This window comes from Antechinus flavipes, chromosome 3 (assembly GCF_016432865.1).
Source record: "Antechinus flavipes isolate AdamAnt ecotype Samford, QLD, Australia chromosome 3, AdamAnt_v2, whole genome shotgun sequence".
Classification (NCBI taxonomy): Eukaryota; Metazoa; Chordata; class Mammalia; order Dasyuromorphia; family Dasyuridae; genus Antechinus; species Antechinus flavipes.
In genome coordinates this window covers 338880508-338907344 of record NC_067400.1, presented here as the reverse complement: position 1 = coordinate 338907344, position 26837 = coordinate 338880508, and the positions used below count along the sequence as shown (strand labels likewise).

The following is a 26837-nucleotide window of genomic DNA, read 5'->3' as shown; positions in this document are numbered from 1 at the left end:
ACTAATTTGCAAGATTGCTCTTAGGATAGAATAACACGGGATATGCTTTGCAAACTTTAAAAAACTTTATAAAAGCTAGCTACTGTTACTACTACTATTACTACCACCCCCACTACTATTACCATTATTACAAGTGCTATTGTTACTATCCCACAACTACTACTACCATTATTATAACTAGTATTACTACTACTATATATTACTACTACTACTTCTACCACCATTACAACTATCACTACTTTTACTACTACTATTAATATCTCACCACTACTACTACTATTGCTACAACTTTTATCACTACTATTACTCTCCCACAATTACTATTATGATTACTACAACTACTAGTACTACTGTTACTACCACTATTACTCTCCCACCACTACTACTACCATTATTACAATTACTATTACTATTATTACTCTCCCACAACTATTACTACCATTAGTATAATTACTACTACCATCACTATTATTACTACCACCACCACCACAATTACTACTACTACTACTAGAGGATTACAAAGCACTTCACATATATTAACTCATTTAAGCTCTATAACAACTCTGTGATGGATGCTTTTATTATTCTCACTTTACAAAGTAGGAAACTGAGGCTAAGAGTGATTAAGTGATTTGTTCATCACAGCTTATAGGTGCCTGAGGCAGGATTCTCACGCAGGTTTTCCAGGTGGACTTCCAAGTCTACCATTCTATCCATAGTGCCAAGCCCTATGCTAAAAGCTGGGAATATAAAGAAAAATCAAAACCAGCTCTTGCTCTGGGGCAGCTTACATTCTAATGGGGGATAAGAGGTACTGTACTAGCAGTTTAGGGAGATCAAAGGATGGCTTCCTGTAATGACCGCATATTTAAAATCAGCCGGAGTCAGGAACTCAGGTTAAGGGAAATCTTTATTCAAGTGAAGAGGTGAATAAAGATTGCGATAACAAATATAGGCAAGAAAGATTGCGATAGCAATATGGGCAGCTGCGACAGGAAATCAGCTAACGGAGAGAGATGTGAGCTGAGCCAACCGTGGCAATGGCAATGCAAGCAGTCTCTCCTTCCCCTTCTTTTTCCACTCCCCTGCCTCTACCCACCAAAATCGTCATTTCCTATACAACACATCAGGACTTGCACAAAGAGTGGGCGGGGGCCATTCTTTCTCCAAGCTTAGAGTATGGTCCAATTACTATTTAGCCTCATGTGCTTGGGACTTCAGTGCATCAACTCAAGCCTCAGCCCATTATAGCCTCCTAGTAGTATTTGAACTGAATCTTGCAGACTACAATGGTCTATATATACTCTCTTTCTCCCTGGTTCTTACATTACTTAAACTTAGTTACCTTGGAATTAATATCTTATTAAAAGTGGCCTAATCTTCTGTCTTTACTACATAGTACTTTATTATGCAAGCTATGATTGTAAAATAACATGAATGGTTTAAAAAAAATAAAAACATTACATCAAACTGGCTTTGGGGTTGGGAAAATCACCGAATCTTTCCGGGTTGTATTTTCCTCATTTGTAAAGTGGGAGGGTTGGATCAGATGCTAGGTCAATGAGTAGGGGTATAGAATGAGAGCTTGCATTCAACAGAGCAAGAAAGAAAATACAGATGTTCTGTGTTCAGTGCGGCACTTCTCCTATCTAAGAAGAAATGACCCCCACAAGAATGGGTCACCACTGGCCAAAATATAGACTTTCTTCAAGAACTGTCATGGACTAGACCATCATCCCCCAAGAAGTCCAAAGCACCACACACAGTCTGGGAAAGAAATAGTTGTAGAATGGGGAAAAAAAGCAACTGAAGATTTTCCCTTTCCCTCCATCCCCAAACCCAATTCTTTCTCCCCTCTCTCTTCTAAACAGCAGCCTATAATAATGATTCATCTCCTGCCTGGGATGCTGCTATGATTTATATAAACAGTGCTAAGAAACCACTAACAGATGGGGATAAAATATGACAGAGGAGAGACACAGTCCTCAATGATGGATGCCAGATGTTCACGCGACAGACACTGATGCTAAACACTGCCGACGTTTTTCTCCTCATATGTGGTGGTGGGGAAGGTTCCTTCCACTAATGTAACTCAGAAGCAGCCGTCTACTCTCCCCCTCCCCATGCCTTCCTCTTGTAATCCAGAATGGGGCTGGCAAAGTGATTCCTGGAAAAGCCAAACGTGAGGTGGCTAAGGGCACTAGGACACGGCATTAGCCTGACTTCAAATCCAGTTTCAGATACAGACTTACCATGTGACCCTAGGCAAGTCCCTTAACCCTTCCCTCAGTTTCCTCAACTGTAAAATGGGGATAATAACAGTATTTATCTCCTAGGGTTGTTGTAAGGATCAAATGAAAGAATATCCATAAAAAGCTCTAAATCAGGCCTACCTGACAAGCCCAGACTCCTATTTCTGCTTGGTCAAAAAAGGGATATAGCCATATATACATATATCCACCAAGGATTAAAGATAGGTACTCCAGAAAAACTGATGGATTCAGAGTCTGGTTCCTGAAGCATCAAGCCCCTAAAGGCTGAAAGGGCAATTGGGGATTTATTATCCTCGATCATCCAGCACCCAGCCAGGAGATCGATGTGTTGCCTGACAAACATTTATAATGTTAGGCATTGTGCAAAGTAGTGGGAATAGGAAAAAAAAAAAACACCCCAAAATAAAACCCGGCGAAACATGGCTCCTCTCCTCATGGAACTCATGTTCTGCTGGAGGAAGCAACATGTAAATAACTAGGTAATACAAGACATATGTCATATATCTTATACTGGCAGACCTTGTTTTATTGTGTTTTGCCTTATTGCACTTTGCAGACATTGCATTTTTTTAAATAAATTGAAGGTTGTGGCAATCCTGTGTTGAACAGGTTTATTGGCGTCATTTTTCCAACAGCATGTGTTCATATTGTATTTTTGTGTCACACTTTGGTAATTCTTGCAATATTTCAAGCTTTTTCATTAACATTATATCTGTTCTGATGATCTGTGATCTTCGACATTCCTACTGTAACTTTTGGAGTGTCACAATGGATGGCCATATAAGATGGCAAACTTAATCGATAAATGTTGTGTGTGTTGTGACTGCTCCACTGACAGGCCATTCCCCTCTCTCTCTTTCCCTCTCCTCAGGCTTTCTATTTCCTGAAACATAACAGTGAAATCAGGCAACCTAATGACCCTCCAATGGTGTTTAAGTGAAAGGAAGAGTCAATAGATGCTGCAAACATCATTGTCATTTTATTTTAACAAATTGCCACAACTGCCCCAAACATCACTACTGATAGTCAGCAATCCATCAACATCTAGGCAAGATCATCCACCAGCAAAAAGATTAAGACTCATTGAAGTCTAAATGATGGTTCACATTTTTTTAGCAATAAAATATTTTTAAATTAAAGTATATATATTGTCTTTTTAGATATAAAACTATTGTGTACTTAATAGATAATGGTATAAACAATATAGTAAACAACTTTTATAAGCATTTGGAAACCATGTGATTCACTTTATTGGGATATTCACTTCATTGTCTCTGAAATACATAATGTCTCTGAAACACCTACCTAATATAAATCTTAGATAGATATCTATCTTAGATATCCATATGTCTTGTGATACCTTGCCATTTTACATGTGTTCTCCCCCCTGGATTGGTAGCTCCAATAGGAATGTATATATACACACATACACAGATATGTACACACACAATACATACATACATATATACATATATATATATGCATACACACACACACACACACACACACACACACATATATATATATATATATATATATGTATTTAGAGTGAAATAGCAGAGTGATAGCCTATGAGGATATTCTTCCAGTATGAAAGATGAGCTTTATCATAGAATTCATGAGCTAGAAAGGACTTTGGAGATCATTGTAGTCTACTTCCATGCTCAGGACATGCAATCCTTCTAGAGTACCTCCAAATTCTTTGCTCAAACATCAACCTTTTTATTTTTTAAGTTTTTAAAAAGCTTTTATTTTCAAAACACATGCACAGATAATTTTTCAACATTGATCTTTGCATAGCCTTGTGTTAGATTTTCCCTTCCTTCCCCCCATCCCTCCCCTCAGATGGCAGGTAATACAATATATGTTAAACATGTTAAAACATAGATTAAATACAACATCAAACATCAACCTTATAGGGCATTATTGGGCAGGATCAGTATGAACAGAAAAGGCGTAATTTGAAGAGGCTAAAAGATCCTTCTGACCTCAACCTTTCCCTATTCCAGCTTACTAAACTACTGAAATTTCTCAAGTGCCTGCAATCTAAATGAGATAAGGCATTATGCTACCTGAGAGGAAGAATGCATTAGCTGGGATTAGTTTATTAGATAACTCATTGCCATGAACAGAATCAGGTGCTCAGATGAGAGGACATCTGTCCTTTCTGTAGTGGGGTGTATGGATGCCCAAAGGGGTGTGCCACAAATGGGGTGAGGGCATCCAGGAGGCAGAGGACTAAAGACCAATCAGACAATCCCTTCGCAGGCCCATCCTAACTACTTTTGCAGGAAGGGAGGGTTGTATCCTGGCAGCCCCAACGTCACCACGAGGCTTCTTGTCTGGCCATCTTGGTATCGCCAACGCCTTCTCAGGTCGGCAATGTTCTGGGAAATATTTCAAGAGCCAAGGAAAGGCACAATTTGCATTTTTTTTTCTTGCCCATTGTGTTTCCTTTGATGCTTACAAATAGCCCTGTGAGGTAGAGGTGATTGTTATTCTCATCTTACAGAATGAGATCAAGTGATTTTCCCAGGAGCTTATAGCTAATGAGTGTGTAACACAGGATATGAACTCAGCTTTTCCTGATTCCAGGTCTCCTGCTAAGGTAGCCGGTCAACTGGCCAGGATGAAAGAGAAAGAAGAGGACTGGGAAAGAGAGTCACTTTCCTACAATACTACTTTGTCACGGTCCTGCTCAAGAGCCATCAATAGCTTTCCACTACTTAGATGTTGAGATCCAGAGTCCTCTTGGCATTCAAAGCCTTCCACAAATGGTCCCTTTCCAAGCTTCTCTTAGTACTACTGTTCTAACTACTGAGATTCTAATTATTATTGAATTGTGGTTGACTATTTGTGACCCCACAGAAGACAGCGTGAGGTCCATGAGATTTTCTTGGCAGAGATACTGAAGCAGTTTGCTATTTTCTTCTCTGCTGATTATAACAGAGACTGGTTAAATGACTTGCCTAGGGAGACACAGCTGAAGCTGGATTTGAATTCAGGTCTTCCTGATTCTCAGCCCTTGCTCTATCGGCTTAGCCACCTGGCTGCCTCCTATTACAAAACGCTTCTTTTTGTCAGGCAGATTTTTCTCATTGTCTCCTCATAAATGCCTAATGTATTCCAGCTTCCTTGGCTTCCCTGAAGTTTCTCTTCTTCCTTGCTTGTTGTGCTTTTGCCCCTTTCTCCTCAAATTTCTTAAATCTTGTCTGTCTTTTAAGAGCCAGTTCGACTTTCCTGACCATACCCCTACCCTAAATCCTCCTGCTTCTCCCACAACTACTAGTGTCTGGCCATGCTCATTTGGGCATTTATCCCATACTAGGTTGTGTTATCGAATTGTTTTGTGAGTGTAAATATTGCTTCTCCAACCAGACTGAAAGCTTCCTGAGGGCAAGGAGGGCATTTTATACTTGCATCCTACAAATCACAAGCATATTAGATTCTCCCTGATGTGCCTCTCTCCCCAAACCCCCTCCAAAAGCTTTCCAGGGATCTATAGGGACAAATGGCTTTCTTTGAGATCATATCTGTAGGCAAGACAGGTTTAAGTATTTCTTCCTCTCCTGCTCTTAGTCCCTTTTTGGATATTTTCTTTTTTTCCCCTTTGTGACTTTCCTGGCTAGAAAAGTCCTGGTGAACAAACGACATTTTCTATACCCTACACATTTCCTCCATTAATTTACTGAAATTTCACCATGCTGTTGGATAAAATGGATAAAACTCCCCCCTTCTCCTTTGCTGGTCATTACAATATACTTTCAGCTGCTAATCAGACTTCAGTGAAGGATTTCTGTTGCAAATTTTCAGTACAATCTCTAATAATGTATAATGACTTCCCCTCATCTCACCTTACAGTGTTTGCCACTTCCTCAGGTACAGTTTACCTCCAAGTATCCCTCTAAAGAAAAGGGTCTTGGAAGACAAATTTCCACAAGGCAACTCTTCTTGACTTTTTTCCTGTTTCCTAATTTCTTTGTCCTCAAGCAGTATGTTTGACCACAGATTCTAGGAGGGGCAATTCCTTTCTCCAAGATCAGATGGTTTCTCAGGGCAAAACTGTTTAGTGAGCATATTCTGGATTCCTCAAATCATCCTCTGCACTGTGATCCCATATTGACTTCTTTGGTCACTCTGCATGTCCTTCCCAGAAATCTTACTGATTCCCATAATCCTTTGCCTATAGGAAGCTGTTAATTGGGTAGCAGAGATTAAAGCACTGGGCTTAGAGTCCCAAGACCACCATCATGATAGTAATGATTATTAATAATAACTCTTACTTATATAGCACCTACTACTACACTGTGCTAAGTGCTTTACAAAAATAATCTTGTTTTTATCCTCACAACAACCAAAGGAGTTAAAGTGCTATAACAATATCTATATAACTGAGGCAAACACATTAAGTAATTTGATCAGAGCCACACAACTGATGTCTGAGGTCACATTTGAACTCAGATCTTTACCTGTAGCATTTTATCCACTGTGCTACTCAGTTCCTCAAGTTCTAGTCACCTTAGTTTGAAGCTTTTTTGGTTCTTCTCTTATTACTCAATCTAAAAAACTTAATATAATATATAATGTAATTCTATATATAATATGTAATAATACACATAATATAATATATATAATATGTAATACATAATCCTATACATAATATAGTCCTATTAATATTACTCTGATAATTTACAGATTTAAATTTTGACATGGAATAGGCCTTAGAGGTTGCTGAGTTTGACTTTCTCATTTTAGGGGAAGAAAAGGATGAGCAGAAGGGGCTTGCCTCAGTTCCACAGCTCCAAAGTGTTTCAACTCCAGTCTTTTTATAGATCATGGATTTACAGAAAGACGAGAGCTTTAGTCTAATCTCTTCAGGTTAGCTACCCAGAGGAGAAGTGCTTGTCCAAAGTCACTGAGATGCTGAGTGCCGGAGCTGGACTTTGAACCCAAGTCCTCTGCTGCCAAATACACTACAGCATTTTGAAACTTTGAAACACAACAGAAATATAAGCTATTATTACTCAGGAAAAGAACTGCTTCTCCAGATGGGGAGGGAAGACTCACAAAAGAGAAAATACTAGGAAAACAGCAGAAAATCATGGGCTAAGTGGAGATGGAAAATGTTAAAGAATGTCCTATTTTCCATGCCTTTGGGATGGGTGACAGGGTTCAGAATTTACTCTGCTGTGTGAAGTAAGTTGGTCTTTTGTCCTAAGACCACCTCTTCTAAACTGGATGATGTGTGGAGTCCTTTAGTTCTCTTAGGAGCAACATTTACACTCATGAATTTGATGCCCAAGTCTATGCTTCCCTTCCAATCTATTTATGAACTTTTTCAACCTTTCTCATTCCAGATTGAATAACTGAAGACTTCATTTCTCTTCTCATAACAGTCCAACCTCTTCTCCCACATTTCTTGGGTTGTTTAGCCTTTTTAGAGGTGAGGGAATGGAAGCTAAGAGAAATGAAGTGAGTTTCCTGGTTAGACTACCAAAGTTGGACAAAGGGTATTACTGGCAGAAAGGATGCTCAATCTATAATTCCCACACTGCTTCAGCATGAAGGATAGGATTAACGTTCTGCCATTCAATGCTTTATTTTGGATCTTGAGATGGAAGTCATCAAAATGTCTTCCTTGATCCTCTGTTAGCTTCTTAATTTCCTGCTCTATTTTAAGGATAGTAACAGGATAATAAATCCAATTGTAATGGAGCAGAGAAATGCCCCCTCCTACATTTTGATATTCCCTTGGCAACCTTGCCTTTTGTTATTTCTGAATGCACAGAGAGCAAAGGCATGGGGAATTTGATCCTTGGTGAATCTTCAGCAGACATAAATGCCAAAGGAACCAATGGGGACTATTCCCAATTTTGAGACCAAGGTTATGAGAGATCGTAAGAGAAAACTTGGAGGTTATTTTGTCCGATTCTATTTTTACAGATGAGGAAAACGAGGCTCAGAAAAGATAAGTAATTTGCAGATAAGTGGTGAAGCTAAGGCTAGACCCCAACTGTCTAGGAATCTTAGTTTACTGACTGGTTGCTGTCTATCAGTGGTCTCCTATGGATCCTTCTAACTTATAGGCAGATTAGCTTTAGTCCATCCAGGGATTCTTCACTAGAAGTATAAAAACTTGTTTCTTTAATATTTTGAAAACCATATTTTCTATATAATTGATTTTCTTGGTAATCCTGTGTATTTAATTTTGTACTTTTAAAAAGATATTTCTGAGAAGGGGTCCACAGGTGTCAGCAGGGTTGTCCAGGCCACAAAATCAGATTAAAAACTCTTGCTCCATAATGACCCAACCTCAGTTATGGGTTTCAGGGATTGGACTGTTTAACTTTAGACAGGGAGAAGATCCTGAGGGTTTAGAGATGAATTCTACCCCAGGCTGATTGATATGATTTATCTTTCACTTCCCCGGGTCTAAAATATATTTAGTCCAGCTCTCAAATCACCCTGTGACTGAATCCATGGAGCTCAGGTAAAGCCCCATCTTTCCTGAGAGCAAGTGAAAGGCACCAGCCCAACCAACTATTGTCTTTGATTCCAAGTCCTGGCTGCTCCTCTAGGGAATTCTCTACAGAACATTAACCTTCCCTCCCCAAACCAGGCTAATTTTAGTGTTTGAAGAGAGTTAACAATCCTATTTACAATGTTTTTTTTTTTTTTTTCATTGTTTTATCCCAGCCTAGCATTGTGAGAATGTCATTACCTCCTGCTCTTAACAACTCACATTTATTTATATAGCATCTTATGGCATTAAAATTTTACTGTCTGAAACTCACAGCAGCCTTTTAGTGATTCTGTTTTTTTTTTTTTAAGTCTTTCTGAACTTTTAAATTTCTGATTATGAAAAAAAAAAAAAAAGAGGTCCACTTCCTCTTCCCTTTTTTTATACAAGGTAGATTTCTCTGGAAAAGCATACCCAAAAATGACTTTAAAAATGAAGAAATTTTTTTAAAAAAAGAGTTGTACACTAAGAAATTAGAAACAACCCTTAAGGAATAATCCCCCCATAACATATAAAAAAATCATCATGGATTCTTAATGGTGAATTTCCAAACCAGGATAAAAATTAAGTGGCAATGCTGATGTCTAAAAGATATTTTAACATCCAGAAACGGATGTGGCTATCTTCTGGGTGATTGATAGAACTTCCCTTAACTGGGGCTTAAATGTATGGATTTATCAAATGCTAAGTGGAACACTGATCACAGACTAACCCTACATTTAAATGCTGTCTCTGCTAATTACTAGCCTTGGGCAAATTACAGCCCGCTTTGGGCTTCATTTCCCTCATCTGTATATGAGAGGATTGGTCTAGGAATTCTGAAGATTCCTTCTAGCTCTTTATTCTGTGATCTCAGCCGCATTATCTTCTCTCATCCTCGCCAGTCATCTTGCCACTGATCCCAAAGGAACTGGACAAGAGAATGTAGATGAGTAAGGTCATCCTAGATGCTGGAAAAACAATAGTGGAAAACCAATCTTACTGATGGTGGTTCAAGAGTGACATCTCTCAGTGTAATGGGATCCTCATTTTTAATTGCAATCCCTGGGGTCATGAGGCTTAAGTCTTAGTAGAGAATTAAAAATTCCTCATTCCTTTTCCCATCTAGAGAAGCTGGTGGTCAGATGCTATTTATCACTGAACACTTTTGTGTTCAAATTGCAACAGTAACTTTTCTCTCTCTTTATTAGAATTAAGTAGTTTATTATGAATTTAAAACAATAACAATTTAAACTTTTTCATGTGACTCCTTTCTGCCTTATGAGAAATCTTTGTAAACTGATGTGACAAAAACTTTTAAAAAAATTAATCATTTGTGGACCACGTATCAAATTTCCTTTATTACCAGAAATGAGTTCATTTCCTCTATGAAGTCTTCTTGATGATTTCATTCCACAATCATCTGCCCCTCTGCTGAAAACTTTTATTATTCTTTAATTGTCAAATATTAGCAGTTCATATTTATACTGGGTGTTTCAAAAGTCTTAGTAAAATTTTAAGTTGTTAAAGCTTAAAAATGCAATATTGGGATTTTCTGTATAGCTGTACAGCAGATATGTACAAACTTGGAAGGAGACCTGTACGGAACTGTTCCAGGATGCTTGGCCCTGTGTTAATGTTTTTATCAATGCCTTAAGTAATAACATAGATGGCATCCTTGTAAAATTTTCAAACAGATCGAATAGACAATAAGATAGTTGACAGAATAGGGCTCCAAAAACACACAGGTTATGAGATGGAGCCAAATTCTTTTCTAAATTAAATTCAATAGGGATAAAAATAAATTAAACTTAAGTTTGGGTACAAAAATCAAGTTTATAAATACAACACAGAGGAGGCTTTTCTAGACAGCAATTTCTTTGAAAAAAGATCTGGTAGTTTTAGGAAACAATATGGATAGACATTAAATTTTTTAAAGTAGGTTTGATCTCATGATTCAACAGTATGATATGGTAATCGAGAAATTAAGCTCGACAGAGACGTGGTGATGACTAGGTAGTGTGTTGAGAGCACTTGTAGTCTGAAAAATCTGAGTTTGAAAGGACCTATTCCAGATACTTATGAGCTATGTGATTCTGGGCAATTCACCTCAGCTCTTTGAGTTTCAATGTCCCCATCCATGAAATGAGTGAACCAGATTCAATGTTCTTCTAAGGTCTTTTCCACCTCAACACCTATGATCCTAGGAATCATGTACTGTTGTACTCTAGTCACAACACAACTGGAGAACTATATTCAGTTCTGAAAAGGACACTGCTAAGCTAGAGGTCTGTCACAAGGAAGAAAGAATCTCCTTATTCTGCTTGGTTCCATCCAGCAAAAAATAAGAACAATGGAATGGGCTCCAGACCACTATTTATCAGGAATCTTTTTAGGGGAATTTCTATTAGAATGCTGGCTAGACTTAATGCTTTATGGGCTCGCTTCTAGCTATGAGATTTTGTGATGCTTGTTCCAGATAACTCAAAAAGACTGGCAATTCTCTAAGTGCAATAGATTCCTTTCCCAGTATCTTTCTATATCTTTTTCAATCACTTTTAAAATGTAATTAAATGGGAGATAAAAATGCAATATAAGCTCTTTAAAAGGTAAAATCCTGTCTCCAGAAACTCTCCCATAAATCTCCAAATTCTGTAGTCTCTGAATGGCTTCAGGACATCTCATCAATTTCCCATTTTTCACAGTTTTACACCTAAAAGGTACAGCCACTCTCAATGAGAGGTTAGACAGTCTGTGATCCTTCTCCATAGTTTTTCAGCTAACTGGCTAAAACACCAGTCACTCATTTACACATTTACACATTCAACCAGCTTATGTACTAAGCATTGTTCTAGACAGAAAGAATATAAAGACAAAAAGGAAACAGGCCCTATACTCTCAAGGAGCTTATATTCTACTGGCACAGAGAAATAAATACAAAGCAAATGGTGGGGGAGTAGGAAAGCAGGGAGGGTTCTAATTAAAGTGCACTTTATCAAGAAAAGGAAGTGGTACCCAGGCTGAGCTTTGAAGGATTCTGAGCAGCCAAGAAGAGAAAGGATAGTTCTTTTCTTTGAAACCATAGCTTAGATATTACTTCTGCTTTGAAGCTGTGCTTGATTTTCAGCTTTCTTGTTTCAACTTCTCCCATGGTCTATTAACCTCCCTTGTTTCTTTTTTGTTTATTTGTCTGTCTGAGAGGGGAAGATTGAGGTCTCCCACTAGTATAAGTTTTACTATCTATTTCTTCCTGTAACTGGCTTAGGAATTTGATTGCTCTACCACTTGGTTCATATATATTTAGTATACTTACTACTTCATTGTTTACAGTATCTTTTATCAAGATGCATTTTCCTTCCTTATTTCTTTTAATAAGACCTATTTTTACTTTTGGATTATCTAAGACAGAATTACTATCTCTATTTTTTTTTTTTTTACTTCAGCTGAAGCATGATAAATTCTGTTCCATCCTTTTGCCTCTGTATGTTATCTCTCTGTGTCAAACGTGTTTCTTGTAATAATTTCTCTCAAGTAAATGTGATTGCTCCTCTTCAAATATTCCTAGAGTTACATTGTAGGATTCTGGAGAGTAGGAATTGTTTCATTATTTTTATGTGTATCCCTTACTCCTAGCATATTATCTGGTAGATAAGAGGTGCTTGATAAACACTTGTAGTCTGATTTCACTGGATCTGCCCACTATATATTCTAAATGGTACATTATTTGTGTACATTCCACATCTTTGCTATTAGACTATAATCCCTCTGAGGGCAGGAACTTTCTCAATTTTAATTTTTTATATCCCTTATTCCTAGGATTAGTACTTAGTGCTACTTAATAAACATTTGCAAAATTAAGTTGAATTGAATTCATATAATGATAATAATAACAGTGATAATAAATGATAACTTCAGAGGGCAGAAAAGAACATCTCTAAGTCCACCACAGTCTTTGATCTCAACATAGACCTCACTATTAGGAGACTGTAATGGCTTATAGGTAATAGTTAACTGGGAGAAAATGGGAATTCAAAGAAAATGTAGTAATTGATTAGCTCAAATAGGGGAAACCATCTGGAGTCCAGACAACCCATTGGGGTTCAATTTCTTCATACTATTGGTTATCTTTTTACATGTATTCTCTAGCCTCAAAGTTTGGGTAATTGGACTGAGGTTCCTTCTAACTCTGAGATCCGGTATTGCTGCTGGAGGCTCCTTAGGAATAAAATCTGTCCCCAAAGCAGGGATAGTACTTGGCTCTCTGACGATAGAGACTGCCCAGTTAGGAGTACTGAACTTGGCAGGAATGCTGTCTGTTCATTTTTCAAAATGACAGATGTGATAAAAATCAGAATGATAAATAAAAATTAAAGAAAAAGAAAACTTCTGGACCTAGGTGTCTAGGATGGCTCCAGGCTTCATTAAAAACTTATACTCCAGCACTATTTGGAAAGCAGTTTAGTTCCTTGTCGTCAGGACTTTCTGAAACTTCACCCTGGGGCAGGGCTCTAAGATAACAGCTTGGTATAAGTCAAGGATAACAAACAGTGTTCTTTATCTCCTTTCCAAGATTTGGGGCCATTCAGAGAAGGCCTAAATGGCTGTACTAACCTGCTTAGTCAATGCTGATTTGCAGGGCTGACTGCCTAAGCAAAATGTAATCTGTTTGGATGCAGGGCTGGAGAAGGCTGATGTAAGACCTCTTATTTATTAACCTTCACAATATGGGTATGAGATGTTTCACAACCATTGCTCTCTCCATCACTTGCTCTCTGGGCTATGCTGCTGACTCATTGGACTACTTCTTCCATGCTAAAGCAGCCTTCTTATCCTGCAAGAAAGTGCCTCCCCAGGCACTTTCCTCTGGTCAGTTTGGTGTCGATTTGGTAAATAGTTAGTACTTAATAAGTGCTTATTTATTTGATGAGTTGACTTGTATTTCCTTCAAGAAAAAGTTACTTGTTGGTTACCAAGAAGTTTTGTTTTCTTTTCACTTGAATTCTTATCAAATATTAGATCACATTAACATTATGTATACAGTAACATTAATTAATAATAATGAAGGGTTCATCTACTTTTAAAAATATAAAGGGGAGCCTTTTCCAATTATCTGTTGGTCTAGATAGCCACTAAACTCTATCCAAAAATCTAAAATTTTGTGATTCTATGATTTTTTAAAAATAAAACTTTACATTTTTAAAATGCCTTTTCAAATCTGTTACTTTACTATATTCTTACAACATCCTGTGTATCAGTCAAGGAAGCTGTTATTATTTCCATTTAATAGATAAGGAAATTGAGGCTCAAAAAGAAGATAGGATTTGTCAACAAGCTCATTCATTTTGAGATGAGAAATCAGATCTCCTTTCTTTCCTTTCTCTTTCTTTTATATAATACCATATTGGAATGTTTTGCCAACCCATTTACTGGTATCTACTTTGAAAAGTGGCTTATAGATTCTCCTACCAACCTCTCTAGATCACTGATTTTATTAGAAGGAAAAACAAATACAAACAGACCAAATTAAAACAACAAAAATCTAAGTTTGGGTTCTGATGACTCAGGAGCATGGTAACAGCACAAAGATTTCTCTGACTTTTGAGATTCCTACTTTGAATTGGAGGCAACTGTAATTAGTTACTGTTTTGCAAATCTTAAAGTATTACAAAATAGTTCTTTGTGTCACATCTTCAAGACTTAGAATCACTTTCTTTTTTCTTTTTAAGAACACAAGCTTACTCTTGGTTTTAATTGATTGCCCCCCATTTTGTCATTCCTATTGGCATTTCCAAACAATACTTCTCTTCCACCCCTACTTTACTTGTAATAAAGAAAAAAACAATTAAGCAAAACCAAATGACATATCAAACATCTCTGACAGTATGTGTCACATTCCACATTGATAGTCTCCTATTTCACTTCTCCAAAGAATGGAGAGAGATAAATTTGCTCATTTCTCATCTGATCACTCCATATTTCTGATATTTTAAACCCTGAAGCTTTCAGGACACTCTGCATATAACTGGATAGAAAAGCATCTATTAAAAAACTTATGAGTTTCAGTGCAGAGAAAACAGACTTAATAGCATGAATGGAGCCATGGCTGCTACGCAGGAAGATTCTGGATTTGGGTTTTTTACTTTTTATCAGTGGGAGACTGATTAAATGAGGGTGGGACTGGAAGCAAAATGGGCATACTTGAGCTGAATATAGATCTCAGAGAAGGAACAAAATGAGAAGAGAAAAAAATGGATATAGTTGAATAAAAACAATATTAATTAGGGTTATTTATATGAACTACCTGTCATTTATGTCAAACAAGATTATGGGTATCACTGGAACACAAAAAAAAAGATTATGAATATCATTAACTTTGGTATAAACTGTATTTGATTACAATAATGAAGACTATTTGCTTGTGCTCCAATTTGTTGTTCATATAGTACAGGCTTCATCTAGTCACGTCTTTGATATCTGAAGTGATCACAGATCATTACTGGCTGTTTTCTAATGGGGTACAAAGCTAAACTGTTAATAAATGTGCTAAATGGCAAGGCTGTACAATACATGAGTGCTCAACTACACATGGCAAGACAGTCACAGACCTGTGATGGACTGGTGTTCTTTTACTGTGTAAACAACACTATGATGGTCATAGGAGAGATAAAAAATGTGGTTTCTGTTGTCAAGGCAGTATGGTATAGTGAGGGGAAAAAAAGGAATTGCAGTCCTAAAATCTGGGTTTGAATTCTGCCTCTAAACACTTACTATCCCATGGCAAAGTTCTATGGGAAAATCAATTAATCTTTCTGAGCCTGTTTTCTTATCTGCAATCATAGGATTTTTATGAGGAAAACAAAAGAGGACAAACTATAAATATAAGTTATGTTTCTTTAGGGAGCTTCCTAAGGAGAGTATGAACATATAAATAATGGCCATCACCATCACCAGTTGAGCATTTATTCAAGTACCTTAATTGCCTGGGGTGGCAGATTCAGCAGAAAAAGGGATGCATTTGGAGTCAAAGACTTAGGTTTTATTTTAGCCCCTTTCTACTAGAGTGATCATTTGTAAATATCTTAAAGGTGAAGGCTGGATCAGGTGAGTTCTAAGATTGTTTTTTAGCTCTAGAGGAGTCATGATCTTGTGAAACTAGATTTTCTGTTCTTTCACCAAGGAGTCCATGAATTCTACCTCTCTGGATTTATCACCTACGAGGCAGAGTAGGCAGTTAATACAGATTTGGACCACTTAACGTGTATCTTTTGGCTTCCTCCTAGAATTCTATGATTGGCATACAGCTACAGATATATACATAGAGAGAAGGATTATCAAGTCCCAGGCTCATATAAAATATATTTTAGGAGTATGAGGGAAAGGATGAATTTATAATGAAGAGACCCGCTGTGGGAGTTTCAAAACAGTAGGACTGTGAGAAGGAGGTCAATGTTCTCTGGCCAGTCTAAGAAGATTTCGTGAAGAAAGGGTCACCCAAAGGAATGAAAGGGCTGGGCCAGCTCTCTTGAGCATTCCCTGCTGCTCAGCCACAGGAATCTCAGACCAGGCAGAGGCCCTTAATCAATCATTTTGTTATTTAAGCTCTCCCTAAGCCACCTTGGCAATACTGTCTCTAATTAATTACTCCGGAACTAACAGCACAAGCACCTGATCAAAGAACAAACCACACACAATGAAAGGTCCCAAGTGGTGAAAGCCTCCCTGACCACAGACCACATTGGGAGCTCAGAGCTGAAGCAGGATGAGGTGCCAATTACAATCTCCTACTGGAGGGCATCAGGCATTTGGGGTGGAAACATTTCCTTTGTTGGGATGAAAAAAGACTACCCCTTTCCTTTCCCCAACATATGCAATGGTTGAATTGAGTCTCCTTTTCTTCCTTAGGTAACTTATTACTCTGTTTATTTTATTTATTCTTTATTTTTTGCAAATAATGTGCAGCCTATGGTTTTAGGATTTGTCTAGGAACACTGAAATGTTGGAGGAATGAGGGCAGGGAAGGAAGGGGAAAAGGAGGGAAGGAAATGAATAAAATGATATATCCATTGGATTTTACTATGCAACAATAAAAATACTAATAATAGTTAACATTTTACAGTAATTTAAGATCTGCAAAATCTTGCATACACTTCAGCTCATTTGATTTTATGTTAGAGTAACCATCATGCTACAGTGGAAGGACATCCCTCATCCCCACTCCCAGCATTAGAATAAGAAGGACTGGGTTCATGTTCAAAATTTGCCATTTACAACAAGATTATATGATGATCAGTTCTAATAGACATGGTTCTTTTCAACAATGAGATGTTCAACCAATAATCTTGTGATAAAGAGAGCTATCTATACCCAGGGAGAGGAGTGTGGAAACAGAGTGTGGTTCACAACATAGCATTTTCACTCTTTCTTTGTTGTTTGCTTGCATTTTGTTTTCTTTTTCAGTTTTTTTCCCCTTCTTGACATGATTTTTCTTGTGCAGCAAGATAACTGTATAAATATGTATACATATATTGGATTTAACATATTTTACATGTATTGGATTATCTGCTATCTAGGGGAGGGGGTGGGAGAGAGGGGAAAATCTGGAAAGGGTCAATGTTGAAAAATTATCCATATGTTTGTAAATAAAAAGCTTTAATAAAAAAAGGAAACAAAACAAAACAAAACTTGCCATTTACCATCTATTTTACTTTGAAACTATCAAATAAGCTCCCTTGAATTTCAGTTCCCTATTCTGTAGAATTGGGCTCAATTATGTTTATCAGAACAACCACCAACGCATGTTGGGAGGAAAGCAATTTGTAAAACTTGAAGTGATACATGAACAAGTTATTACCTAGTCCTTCCCCCTCATTTTACAGATGATGAAACAGCAGCTTAGAGAATGGAAGGGAACTGTTTAGGATCACAAAACCGGTCAGTGCCAAAGTTAGGATGGAAATCCAGACCACTGCTCTTCTAACTATACTAGTTCTGAACAGAAACTGAGAAATGACCCTGTGGAGGAGCTCTCAATACTGCTTCAAAATGCATATTAATTATCCTTGAACAAGAATCAATTCTTTAAATCAATTTTGAGAATGTCATCTTACTCACAAAACCCCTATGAAATAAAGGTGAGTAATTGATGGGATTAGAAGGAGGGAAATCAAAAATTTTTTAAAGCATACTGACCTATCTTCACCATTCCTCAAACTGGCCCTCCAGACAGAATGAGGCATAATAATAGTAACTAGAATTTATGCACACTTTAAGATTTACAAAGCACATTACAAATGTTCTTACTTAATCATCATAACTCTGGGAGGTGGGTACTATGATTACCCTTATTTTTAGAGAGGAGAAAACTGAGACAAAAAGAGGAACAAGTGACTTGGCCAGAATCACATAGCTGATAAGGGTTTGAGGCCAAATTTGAATTCTGGTCTTCCTGACTTCAGATCCAGTGCTGTATCCAGTGATCCACCTAGCTGGCTCTTTGCCCTAGCATACCCTTCTTTTCCTTCCCTAAGTATAAAAAAGAAAGAATAGGAAGTTATTGAAAGCAAATTAATGATCAAGACCTGGAAAATATAATAATAATAATAATGATAAACATTGATATAGTGTTTTAAGGTTTACAAAGCACTTAACCAATTTTATCTCCTTCGGTCCTTACAAAAAAATCAGGGAGGTAGGTGTTATTATTATTATTATTTTTCCCATTTTACAGAAGAGGAAATAAGGCAGGCAGGGGCAAAACTAGTATTTGAGGATGGATTTGAAATAAAGTCTTCCTGACTAAGTCCAACCCTCCATCCACTGTGATACCCACCTAGATACCTATCCCTGGCTAGTTTCACTGTTATCCCTGAAAGGATACACAACTCCTTAAAGGGTCTCTGTCAAGTTGTTTTAGACTCTGGGGAGAGAAGAGAAAGAGCAGGGATATCGGGATCGAACTCCTCCAAAACCCTTTGTCCTTTACATATGAAGGTTAACAGACTCCTATGAGACAGGCCTTTGTTGGGGTCCTTGCCAGCACAGACAATAGGAAAGCATTTTGCATTGAGGAATTAGGCCTGGTCTTACTCTATTTATAGACTTAAATATCATTTGATTTCAGTAATATTTGGCACCTATAAGATACTGAGGAACAAAGAAAATAGGGCTTTCTCAGAGCAAAATTCAAGTGTTTTTCTACATTTGTCACAAAGCCCTGAACAGGAAAAGAAAGTCAATCCTGAGTCTTTTATGTGAGAATAGACATGCTGCACTGAAGCTGATGGGGAATGGATGCTTTTACTTCTCTCTTTAAAACAAAACAAAACATAACAACAAAAAAGTGCTACCCTCATCTCCAAGTCAGAAGAATATGTGAAACTGCAGAGAAGACACTTTTTTGTGGTGACTAGTTATACCAATGTTCAGCTGAGACAGCATTTACTTGTACCTAAATGCCCAATAACAAGGGGATAGAGCCCATTGAACTTTATATGTTTTTTTAAACTTGGTGTGCAGATCTTGTTTTGTCAGTTGAATAATAAGCTTCATGAGGCAAGAGCTAAGTCATATATCTCTGTATATACATAATAAACACTTAATAAACAAATGTTTACATGTGTCTATACATATACATGTACAGCTTTTATAACAATAAAAGAGTAAATGTATATATGTTCATATGTGCATGAATATCTCATTCAGTATTTGAATCCATTATATTTTTGTGATATGATATGATATGGGTATTCAATAAATAGACTGATTGATTGAGATTGGTTTAATACTCGATGTCAGGAAAAAAATATTCCTTACAAATATATCTGTCCTAATGTGGAACTGACTGCCCTGAGAGGTGGAGTTTTTAAGTAGAGGCTGGACAAATGTACACTCCTTTTTTACACATGGGATGAACTAAACAGCTCCTTCTATGAAATGTAATCAAACTAATTATATCTGTACCTATATATGTATATATCTAATAGAGTTAATAAATGGACACACAGAGAACATCATAGACACAGTATGCCTAGATTTCAGTGAGGGAATCGACAAAGTGTCTCATCTTTGTGAACAAGAGAAAGAAATCATCTATATAGTGGATTTCTAGCTGGTTGAACAATCAGACTCAAAGTGTTAATGGATTAGTGTCAATCTGTAGTAGGGTCATCTCCAGTAGTCTTGTACAGGTTCTATCTTGCTAAACATTTTTTATTGATTTGGACTGGGGCTTAGAAAGCTGCTTATTAAATGCTCAGTTGACACAAACCCGAGAGGGACAGCAAATGTACTGGATGACAGAATCAGTATTCCAGATATTCTTGACACAGCAGAAGGATAGGCTGAAACTAACAAGATAAAATTTAACTGGAATGATGGTAAAATCTTACACTCAGACTCAAAAAAATCAACTGCAGAAATATCCTGTGAGGGAACACTGGTTTAATATCAATTAATAATATAAAACCCCCCGCCAAAACCAAGGATTTTACTTGACTACAAACTATATATAAATCAACCTTATGATAAGCCATATATAACTTAATGTGACATAAGGTTCCATTATCTAGAACAAGGAAAGTGATACTTCTATTGCACTCTAGACTGGGTCAGACAACAACTGGAGCACTGTGTTTAGTATGGTGTCACATTTGAACAAGGACATTGATAAAATGGAATGCACATAATGAACAGTGACCATCAGGATAACGGTCTCTCCAAGAAATAGTTAAGGGAACTGAGGATATTAAAACTGAAAAACAGAAGGAAACATAATAAATGTTCACATATTTGAAAGACTGTCATGAAGAAGAAGGATTAAACTCGTTCTGCTTGGCTCCAAAGGGATAAGTAGGATGGGGTGAAAGTTACAAGGAGGCTGATTCAACATTTAAAACAACAACAAAAGTGTTGAGCCATCAGAACTATTCAATAAAGGACTGGGCTTCCTGTCACTGGAAGTACTTAAGCAGTTGAATGACCAGTTATCAGGGATGTTTGTAGTGGGAGTTCCTTTACTATATAGGAAATTAGACTTGACCTCTGAAGTCCCTTCTAAATATAAGATCTGATGATTGGGGCAGTGTGGGATGGTGAATAAAACTTGAGGCATGAAAGAGACCTAAGTTCTTTGTTGTTCCGTCTATTAGTTGTGTCTCTTCATAACCCCATTTGGGGTTTTCTTGGCAGAGATAGTGGAGTGGTTTGCCATTTCCTTTTCCAGTTCATTTTACAGATGGAGAAACTGAGGCAAATAGGTTAAGTGACTTATCCAGGGTCACACAGGCACTAAATGTCTGAAGCCAGATTATAACTCAAAGATTCTGACTCCAGGTCCACTGCACCATTTACTAGCTGTCCTAGTTCGAGTTCTATGCACTTCTATTTTCTGCTTTTCAGTTTCTTTATTGATCAAATATGGATATGGACACATGGTACACTTACTTCACTGTATTTTTATAATATCAAATAACATAACAGACCTGAGAATGTTTTGAAAAGTTAAAAGCATCCTCTTTATGCATAATTGTATAATTACAAAATCTAAGATGACGCTAAATATGGTCCAGCTCATCAACTGATAGGAAGCTGCTGGTGAATGAATATTTTTGTTACTGGATACAAGTTGGGTAACATATTGACTCTGTATTCTCCTTAGTGTTGGTGGTGTAATTATAATAATAATAATACTTTTTATTTACATGTTACTCAAAAGATTTGTTAAAAAAAATTCAACAACTTTACAAACCATTTTTAATTCTACTGTACATAATGAAACTGTGTATGTTCTTCTTAGGGCAAAAGAAGATAAGGATTTTGGGGAAGAAGTCAGAGAAAGTGTCTATAGATAATTCTATAAGGTTAATAATTACAGAAGCAGAAGTTTTGAACTAGGTGACGCCTTAGAAATCTAGTTGAACTAAATAAATGAGTTAAATGATTCATGCAAAGGGACGTGAGTGAATTCACGGCACAGTGGAAACTAAAATTCATTGGTTCAAGGTTCTTTCTATTAAAAATGCTATGACTAGAAGAAAGATGACTTCATTGAAATTCTGTGGTTGAAATAGGAACTTCATGGACGATACAGAAATGCTTAAGATCAGAATGATTTCCAATGTTTCACACATGACTTCACATATGCCCTTTGTTAAAAATTTAATTTAGGGGCAGCTAAATGGACATTGGATAGAACATCAGCCCTGAAGTCAGGAGTACCTGAGTTCAAATCTGACTTCAGACACTTAACACTTTCTAGCCGTGTGACTCTAGGCAAGTCACTTAACCCCAATTGCCTCAGCAAAAAAGTAAATAAAATAAAATAAAGTAAATTAATTTAACAAATAAGTCTTTAATGAATGACTACTCTGTTCAGCACTGTGTGACCATGGGATATAAAAAACAACAAAATAGCTCGGTCCTTGCCCTCATGGAGTTTATATACTCACAAAGCAATTAAAGAACAATATAGAACAGTATAAAATCAGGCCCTATATTGTGGGGATAGTCTATAAACATAAAAGATCAAGAAGGAAGAGATCATTGTGTGTTGGGGAAGTCAGGAAAAAATTCATGGAAAAAATAAAACTTGAATACAGACTTGAAGAATCAGTTGAACTTAGACTGAGAAGTGAGAAGGCATTCCAGAATCAAGTTTCTCTCAATTAGTCAATCAATCACCAAGCATTTATTAAGAACCTTTTATGTTCTAGGTACATAATAGGTGCTAGGGGATACAAATATAAAGAATGAAACAGCATCTGCCCTCAGAGAGCTCACATTTAACAAATGCAGTCATCCTGTCCATGGGGAAAAATAAAGGATAGTAAGGTGCCTTGTTCTTGCTAGTGAATGATCCATTAGGATGAGCAGAAAATTATTCCTATTGATTTGAGTACATGCCCTCTTATCTATATCTTGTCCATACATATTTGCTTACATGTCAGTATCTCTCATTAGATTGGGTGCTTAAAAGTTAGGATTATCCTTTGCCTTTCTTTGTATCCCCAGGGCTTGTTACACTTCCTGGCACATATTGGTTTAATAAATGCCTACTGATGTTGTTGGAGTATACAGTCCACCACGGATCATATTTTAAATTCTGGATAATGTATGAGTGGGTTTGGAAGAAGGGGGAAGTACTGAATGTTTGTTTGTTTATTTATTGCTGAGGCAATTGGGGTTCAGTGACTTGCACAGGGTCACATGGCTAGGAAGTGTTAAGCATCTGAGGCCAGATTTGAACTTAGGTCCTCTTGACTTTAGGGCTGGTACACTGTGCATGTAGCTGCCCCAGCACTGAATGTTTTTATGTGAATTTTCTGAATGGTATTTATACCATTGCTATTTTCCTGGTTGGACAACTACTCTTATACTAGATTCCTAGTGACTATTCAAATATTATTTTATTTCACATTTTATATACTGTTTCCCCTAAATATACTAAGATTCCTCATCTGTAAAATGGGAATAATAGTATTATCTATTTCCCAGAGTTGTGAGGATGTAATAAAATTATATATATATATATATAATCCTTTGCAAACCTTAAATCACTATGTAAATGTTAATTATTGTTTTTTTATTATTATTGTTATCAGTGATTTCAATGTGGGGAATTCCTAGTAGGAGAAGATAAATCCTAAAATCCTCTGTTTGGTTTTTAAAGCCCTTTAATCATCTGGCTCCTTTCTTGCCTTTCTAGTCTTCTTATATCTTATTACCAATGATCTAGTGACATCGGCCTCCTTATTTTTCTTTACACAGGACATTTCTTCTTTGAACTCTGGGACTTTAAAAAAACCCAATATTCCATGCCTATGACTGTAATGGGCTAAGGCTTGATTTTAAATACGCGGTCATCACATGTGACATTCTCCTGTTTTCCCTGGCTTTCCTCAAGACTTTATTTAAATCCCACATTCTCATGTGGGACTTCTCATTTTCCAGTGTTCCTCCCTTCCTATCTCTCCAGAGATTTCTTTCCTTTTACATGGTATTTATCTTATCTATACATAATTGTTTGCATTTTACATTAGAATGAGCACTGACCATGTTTTGACTTTTTTTTTTTTTTTGGTATCCCTAGCACTTTATACAATGTCTTGTACATAGTAAACAGTCAACAAATGCTTGTTGCCTGACAAGGGACATAGACATTTAAGTTGTTTGCCTAAGGTTGTGGAACTAGTGTCACAGGAAGAATATGAATCTGTTTTCTGACTCCACACTCATGCCTCTTTCCACTATACTCCCTCTAAAAGGCCATGTTTTATTGAGCTCTAATTATTTTCAATGTATGAACCTTCTAACTAACTTAAAATGCTTTTGAGAGGGAAGCCCCTTTGAAAAACTTAAAGGGCTAAATAAAGGCTAGTTATTTTTATTAATATAGCCACAAACTCTTTGAGGACAGGGATCATTTCTATATTTGTGCCTAAAAGGGCTATGTGTGTATCACAAGCTTCTAATAAAAATGGGTTGATAGGAATTAAATGTTTCCATGAAAAAGAAAATGGGCAGGATTCCAGTCAACAAGCCTGTTTTCTCTTCTGTCCGCTAGATGGTATTTCGCTTCTTCCAGTGTATGTCGGTGCCAGCTGTGGCTTTCGAAACAACCCTCAAGTCAGAGATGCTTATAAATGCTCCAGGATGACTTCAACTCCTATCTTATTTGACCAGCTGTGTATGTATGTATGTATGTCTCTCTCTTTCTCTCTCTCTCTCTCACACACACACACACACACACACACACACACGCACACACGCACACACGCACACACACACACACACAGACACATAGAGTTTTAATTTAATCAGCTCCAGGAAAACAGCGCATTGAGCCCCCTGAATCCTTCTTTAACTACATAGGCTAACAGACTCCTACCAGACAGAAAACCTCTGGGTATGAGCCTTTGTGAGGGGCTTTATCAGGGCAAGTGAAAGGAGAGCTTTCTGGGTTTGGGCATCAGGTCTGGTCTGACTGTATATACAGACTTATGCCATTTGATTTCAGTGATGCTTTACAAAATCCCTTTTGTTGCACCCAAATCTTCTCCTGCTCTCTGGTGTTGGAAAAATCTCTCTTTTTTTAAAAATTTAATTTAATTTATTTTTTGATGAAATAATTGGAGTTAAGTGATTTGCCCAGGGTCACACAGCTAGGAAGTGTTAAGTGTCTGAGACCAAATTTGAACTCAGGTCCTCCTGACTTCCGGACTGGTGCTCTATCCACTGTGCCACCGAGCTGCCCCCTCTTTTTTTTTTTTTTTTTTAAATAAAAAGGGGTATACTTTTCACTCTACCACCAGGAAAGAGGTTTAAAATAGTAATACAACTGGAGAAGACTGGATAAGCACAGTTCTTCGTGCCTAAAGGTTTTAGGCACAGAAAAGACACACACACACAAAAAAGGTTTTTGATGTTTGTTGAAATAAACTAGAGCAATGTTTCCCAAACTAATTTGACCATGGAGCACTTGAACTTCGGTATGTCTAGAGAATTTCTAAATGTTGGTAGCTGGGCAATGGGATGAGAGGGTAAAGACAAGAAAAAGACAGCTGGAAGGATACAATGGTAGAGTTACTAAAAAAAAAGAGATCAGAGAAAAGATTATTATAGTGGGTGAACCCTATCCAGGGGTGGAGAGGGCTGGTGCTGACCCTTTAACACCACAATTGCTACGATGGAGTTTCTCTCCTTCCCACAATATGTGTCCCTGCTATTGGTTTTTCTTGTCTTCCTCAGTACTTACTGCTTTCAGGGATGAGGCTACATTGTCAACAAGTGAGCAGAATCAGCAGTGACATTTTCTCTTAGAATTCTATTTACATTTAGAACACACAAGGGAAACATTGAACCTTTCAGATGTTCTGTGATCTTCTGTGAATCTAGCAATATATTTATTCACATGTAATCAATGACTGATTTCAGATCTTTTCCTAAGAAAGAGAAAAGGAAGAATGCTCAGTATTTGAAAGCAAGAGCAAGGGATGCTGTAACACAGAAGAAAAAAAAAGGTAGAAAGAGGAGGCTAGAGGTAGAAAACAGATTTTCCTGATTTCACCATTCACCAGCCTTGAATTAAAACTCAACTAAGAATCTTCATCTCTCCATAATCCACTTCACCAATAAACTTTCTTTTTTTATATAATAGCTTTTTATTTTCAAAATACATGCAAAGATAATTTTCAACATCCACCCCTGCAAAACCCTGTTCCAAATTTTTCTCCCTCCTTTTCCATCTTGCCCCTGTCCTAGACAGAAAGTAGTCTAATACAGATTAAATCCGTGTAATTCTTCTTAATATATAATGACATTTATCATGCTGCACAAGAAAAATCAAAACAAAAAGAAAAAAAGGGAAAGAAAAAATAAGTAAGCACACAACTTAAAAAAAGGGTTTAAATACAATGCTGTGATCCACACTCAGTTCCCACAGTCCTCTCTCTGGGGACAGTTGGCTCTTTCTATCAGAAGTCTTTTGGATTTAGCCTAAATCACCTCATTGCTGAAAAAAGCCCATCACAGTTGATCTTCACATAATCTTGTTGTTGTGTACAATATTCTCTTAGTTCTACTCACTTCACTTAGCATCTGTTTTTGTAAGTCTCTCCAAGCCTTTACCAATAAAATTTCCGTAAAAATACATAAATACTTCTATAATTAGAAATATCCCCACTTCCCTGCTGATGGATAACCACTCAGCTTCTAAGTCAATAGTCCTAAAGAAACTAAGCAGGTATCTCAGACCAAGTATCTGGGAATGTATTTTTTTTTTTTTTATGATTTTCCTCAAATGGATAATTTTTGAGGACAAGTTTTTAAAAATATTATCTTCTCACCCTGAGAGATCAAAATGTAAAAATGTTAAAAGATAAGAGGGAATTAGAAAAGAAATAGAAAACAGAACAATGACTCAACCTTGACTTTGGGCCAATGACTAAATGATGACCCACAGCTCTTGCTGACCTAACTGTGCTGATACACAGCTAGGAAGGAAAACAACGTCATCAGGAGCCAAAAAGGAGGCAAGAAGAATGAGTAGGATTTAGAAGGAGATAAGAAAG

The 26837-nt window shown here is 37.0% G+C and overlaps 1 protein-coding gene across 1 annotated transcript in view; it reads right to left on the bottom strand.

The window, feature by feature from the left end:
- The window catches only part of HS6ST1 (heparan sulfate 6-O-sulfotransferase 1), a 295577-nt gene that overhangs the window by 5758 nt on the left and 262982 nt on the right, over positions 1 to 26837 (bottom strand). The gene's annotated exons all lie outside the window — the stretch shown is intronic.